The following is a 6000-nucleotide window of genomic DNA, read 5'->3' on the forward strand; positions in this document are numbered from 1 at the left end:
TCAGGGGCAAAAATTACATTTGCATGCCTTTAGAAATCAAAACCTCCTGAAATAAAAGAACCATTCTGGGCTAGTTTTTAAATTGCCATCTTTTCCTAAGGGTAATTCCTGATCTTCCCGAAACAGCCAGCTTAGTTAGATTCCCAATGGATGACTGAGGAGGTCCAGACATTTGCATTTTTCTATTCTCCAACTGCTCTGCAGGCTTGTTGGCTGGAACAAGAGCTCATCGCTGCAGTTCCAGGTACAGGCCTAACTCCTCTATTCATGTGTCAGTTGCTGATCATCATCTGCTCTGGCAGAAGGGAAGAGGCAGGTCCCAGACTGTCTGGCCTGTCACATCCTGGAGCTGTCAGTCTCCTGAGTGGCTGAGCATCTGTTTAAAGTGGCCCCTTTAATTCAGCAGACTCCTGGCTCCTTCCCTAGTATCTCTTCCTTTTTCCTTGGATGCTATTTTCATTTTATTTGAAGGGAAGTATCTCAGCATCTGTCTTAACTTTTCATATTAATGTAATCAACAATGATAATGTTAGGCTAGGTGACTAACTTTCAAGAAGCCATTCTTGTAAGAGGATGGCATAAAATTAAAATCAGTTGTGTTCTTTGTTAAAAGCTACAGCAGCCCTTCTCCAGGGATGTCGCTTTCAGATTCACTGTCTCCCTGACAGAGCTTGGTTGGCTCTGTGAGCATGTTAACATCTCCAAGAACATTTTAATTGTTTTTGTTGCCACCCAAATATTTAATTTTTTTAAAAAATTTTTGCTTGCTTTTGTATTTCGCCAAACGAGTTTATTGTTTTTAAGGGAGCAGGACAACTAGATAATCCAGAGAACAAAAATAAATGTGTTATCACAAATATTGGTGGAAAGATGAACATTAGGGACAAACTCTTTCCTGAGAATAAATAATTAAGGATTTGATTCAACTCACATTTATTAAGGGTGTTCCATGTGTTGGGCCTTTTGCAGACTGCCAGCCAGCCCATTGAATTCCCTGATGGCTCTTCTTTGTGGTAGACAGAGTTCTTCCCATTTTACAGACTTGGAAATGGAGCCATAGGGAGATTGTATATCTTGTCTCAAAGAACTTAACTGGCAAATTAGAAGGACAGACTTCTAACTCATATTCTTGCCACTGTACACTGCTGCTTTCAGGAAAAATAAATGTCATTTGCTTAATAATTAGGCACCTCTTAATCAGTCAGAAAATTTTTATCAAGTGCTTATAGGGTACCATGCAATTGAAGTTTTGTTTTGTTTTGTTTTTGAGCAATGATAGTGTAGTTATCACTCACAGTTCCTCAGTCAGTCTTTTTCTGAGCAGCAGCACAAAATTTCCCAGCATTTCACTGGGGCTGGAAGTTTAATAGGTGTCAAAAGTAACAGGATTTATTTGAATGATGCTGAGTTACTCAAATGGGGTTCTTACCTGCCATCTCCTCATTAGCATCATGCCTAATGTGGGGCTGGAGTTTCAATATAGGTTTGTACCTATTTCATTAGGATTATCCAACATGTGTGGTAAGCATTCAGGACACTCAAACACTGGTGTAATATTTTCACTTTTACATTTTCCCAGCTTTGCAAACTGAGTACTTAATGTTCACCTTTTTATTGAGTGACCAGCAAAGCTCAGCCCTTTCTCCTCTTTTAAAGATACTTGCCTGCCTATGGAAGGAAAAAAGAATAACAAAGATGCCAAGAAAGCACTTTGATTTATAAAGGTCTTATAATTAAAGGAATGTTAATCAAACTTTTCCCCTAAATTAAGTTTTGGACTGAGTCTGATTGGAAAGTTCCACTGAAAACTATGTAATGTCAGAATACCTGAATACAGGTGGGGCTTTACTGAGCCTTCATCTTCAATGCTATTTTTTTTGCTGTTTGCATCCAGTAGGGCCAGTACAAGTCCATTGGAGAGGGACACATGAGGAGGATCAAAACTGGCCAGGGATTACAAAAAAGAGCTCATAAAAAAGCAATGTCTTAGCCTGGTGTGGTGGCACACCCCTGTAATCTCAGCAGCTCAGGAGGCTGAAGCAGAAGGATCCCATGTTCAAAAGCCAGCCTCAGCAACTTAGCAAGGCACTAAGCAACTCAGTGAGACCCTGTCTCTAAATAAAATACCAAAAAGGGACAGGTATGTGGCTCAGTGGGTGAGTGCCCCTGGGTTCAATCCCCAATACCAAGGAGGGAAAGAGAGTGAGAGAGAAAGAGAGAGAGAGAGAGAGAGAGAGAGAGAGAGAGAGAGAGAGAGAGAGAGACAGAGAAAGCAGTATCTTGTCATTGGAGAAAAATTGCAGACTAAAATCTTTGTTTCTCATCTCTTAAGTTTAAACAAGTTTGTTATGCTCCTTCCTGGTGTGCTTCCTTTTACCAGGTAAGTATAAATTTAACTGAACTCAAAAGGGCAGAATAGGTCCACAGTGTTTTGTACTTGAAGTATCATCAGTATCTAATTTGTTTAAATGCATGGCGAAATGGGGAGACTTTCTACAGTAGCACTTGGCATGGGTTTTTATCTTTTCTCCCTTGATACTTCCATGTTACTGAATTAGAAATAACATAAAATAATGGCTTTAGCCAGACGATCTGAAAGTCCTGTCAGTACACCCCAAGCCTAGTTTTTCTTGAAACAGTGATGAATCAACTTTATTGCACTTGAAACACTACCACAAGAATCTGGAGTGCAAGTCCATCTTTCCCTCTGGCTCAAGGGGAAAGAAGGAACTAGGCAAACACAGCAGTGAACTTTTACCCACTTTTACACCTTCCCGTCAGGATGACATCCCCTTGATGAGGTGCCTTGGAGGATTGGTGACTCAATTCCAGAACAGGATAGGCAATGAAAAGCTTAAGATGGCATCAGGGAAATGAGAGGGAGTTGGGTATGAAAAATGGTGGAATGAGACAGGCATCATTGCCCTATGTACACGTATGATCACGCAAATGGTGTGAATCTACATCGTGCACAACCATAGAAACGAAATGATGTACCCCATTCGTGTACAAAGAATCAAAATGCAGTCTGTAAAAAAATTTTAAAAAGATACACATAGGAGACAGCAGCCAGGCTCCGTAGGACCCCTGGCCAGACTGACTGAGCCCCATCTCCAGGATCCCTCAGCCCGACCGATCACTCTCTGCCTCTGGGGCCCTCACATCCACTGACTGCTCCTTGCTGCCAGGACCCTCAGACCAACTGACTGTGCCCTATCACCGGGACCACAGACCGACGGATTGCACCTGGCCTCCAGGATCCCACAACCATACCAAACACACCCGACCTCCAGAACTCCAGCCTGACCAATTGCACCCCATCTCCAGGACCTCCAGCTGACCACGTCTACCCCTGAGCTGCAGGTCCCCGTTTGCCAACACATTTGGAAGCCAGAGTGGCCATCTTGGATAATCCTGGAAGCCATAGCTGCAATCTTTAGGTGGGGCAAAACCCATCCTGAGACGCCTGCTGGAGGCTTGAAGCCCATTGTCAGGTACCTCTCATGCATCAGGCTGCTGAAGACTGGGAGGTTTCATTACTATATGACTGTTATACTGTAGATTTTCTTTTTTCTCCTTATTGAAAAATTTTAAGTTTTTATTTCTTTACTTTTCTTGCTCTCTTTTATCTTTTCCCTCAGAGTCTCTTTCTCCCTTTTTTGCATGCTGACATCCAATTTCTTTTGATTACACTCTCACCCTTTCTATTATCTAGAACTTCTATATATTCTTTTCTTACCCATTAGCAGCTACATTCTACATCCCTCTGCATCCTCTTTGTCCTCCATTAGAAACTGCAGACCTTATTGCAAATCTGTTTGTTTTACTGAAGATAATATTTGAACTCCTTCTGTTTATTATGACAATATTGTTATTGTCCTCATAGGGGCTATTTGGTCTAGGATTGCATACTTTCTGAATTGGGCACTGCTAATATTGATCTCTCCTTAAAGAAAAGGTTTTGGAAACCTATAGGGCCACTATAAGCCTATGGGGGAAATCTGCAATAACCCAGATCTGCACTGTTAGAGGGGAAGATACATGAACAACATGAAAAAACAAGGGAAGAAAATGATCCAAAAAAATCTAGATTCTATATTAATAGAATCCAATGACAGTATGTTAGAAGAAATGTCAGAAAATAACTTCAGATTATACATGATTAAGATGATTCATGAAGCAAAGAATGAGATAAGAGAGCAAATGCAGGCAATGAATGATAATACCAATAAGCCGAAAGAGCAACTGCAGGAAGCAAAAGGTCATTTCAACAAAGAGATAGAGATTCTCAAAAACAACAACAACAACAAAAAAAACCCAGAAATCCTTGAAATTAAGGAAACTATAAACAAAATGAAAAACTCAATGGAAAGCATCACCAAAACACTAGACCACTTGGAAGACAGAACCTCAGACAATGAAGACAAAATATTTAATCTTGAAAATAAAGTTGCCCAAACAGAGAAGATGGTAAGAAATCATGAACAGAATCTCCAAGAACTATGGGACATCATGAAAGGACCAAATTTAAGAATTATTTGGATTGAGGAAGGCACAGAGATACAAACTAAAGGAATGAACAACCTATTCAATGCAATAATAGCAGAAAATTTCCCAAACCTGAAGAATGAAATGGAAAATCAAATACAAGAGGTTTACAGAACACCAAATGCACAAAATTACAACAGATCCACACGAAATCACATTATAATGAAAATGCCTAGCATTCAAAATAAAGATAGGATTTTGAAGGCCGCGAGAGAAAAGCATCAAATTACATATAGGAGGAAACCAATACAGATAGCAGCAGACTTCGTAACCAAGACTCTAAAAGCTAGAAGGGGCTGGACCAACATATTTCAAGCTCTGAAAGAACATGGTTGCCAACCAAGAATCCTATACACAGCAAAACTAACCTTCAGATTTGAAGATGAAATAAAATCCTTCCATGATAAACAAAAGTTAAAAGAATTTACAAATAGAAAGCCTGCACTACAGAATGTTCTCAACAAAATATTCCATGAGGAGGAAATGAAAAACAACAAGGGAGGTCAGCAAAGGGAGGAACTACCTTAGAGAAAAGCCACTCAAAGGAGAAATCAAGCCAAATTAAAAACCAAAAATAAGCCCAAATGACTGGGAATACAAATCATATCTCAATAATAACCCTGAATGTTAATGGCCTAAACTCATCAATCAAAAGACATAGACTGGCAGAATGGATTAAAAAGAAAGACCCAACAATATGCTGCCTGCAAGAGACTCATCTCATAGAAAAAGACATGAACAGACTAAAGGTGAAAGGATGGGAAAAAACCTACCATGCACATGGACTCAGTAAAAAAAATGGGGGTTTCCATCCTTATATCAGATAAAGTGGACTTCAAGCCAAAGTTAATCAGAAGGGATAAAGAAGGACACTTCATACTGCTTAAGGGAACCATAAATCAGGAAGACATAATGATAGTAAATATTTATGCCCCAAACGATGGTACATCCCTGTACATCAAACAAATCCTTCTCAATTTCAGGAATCAAATAGACCACAACACAATAATTCTGGGTGACTTTAACACATGGCTGTCACCACTAGATAGATCTTCCAAACAAAAACCAACCAAAGAAACCCCATAGAACTCAATAACACAATCAATAACCTAGACTTAATAGACATATATAGAATATTCCATCCATCAACGAGCAGATACACTTTCTTCTCAGCAGCACATGGAACCTTCTCAAAAATAGACCATATGTTATGCCACAAAGCAGCCCTTAGGAAATGCAAAAAAATGGAGATACTGCTTTGTGTTCTATCAGATCATAATGGAATGAAATTAGAAATCAATGACAAAATAAAAAAGGGAAATTACTCCAACACATGGAGACTAAATAGTATGCTACTGAATGAAACATGGATAACAGAAAACATCAGGGAGGAGATAAAAAAATTCTCAGAGGTCAATGAGAACAGTGATACAACATATCAAAATCTCTGGA

This window comes from Sciurus vulgaris (assembly GCF_902686455.1).
Source record: "Sciurus vulgaris genome assembly, chromosome: 6".
Taxonomy (NCBI): domain Eukaryota; kingdom Metazoa; phylum Chordata; class Mammalia; order Rodentia; family Sciuridae; genus Sciurus; species Sciurus vulgaris.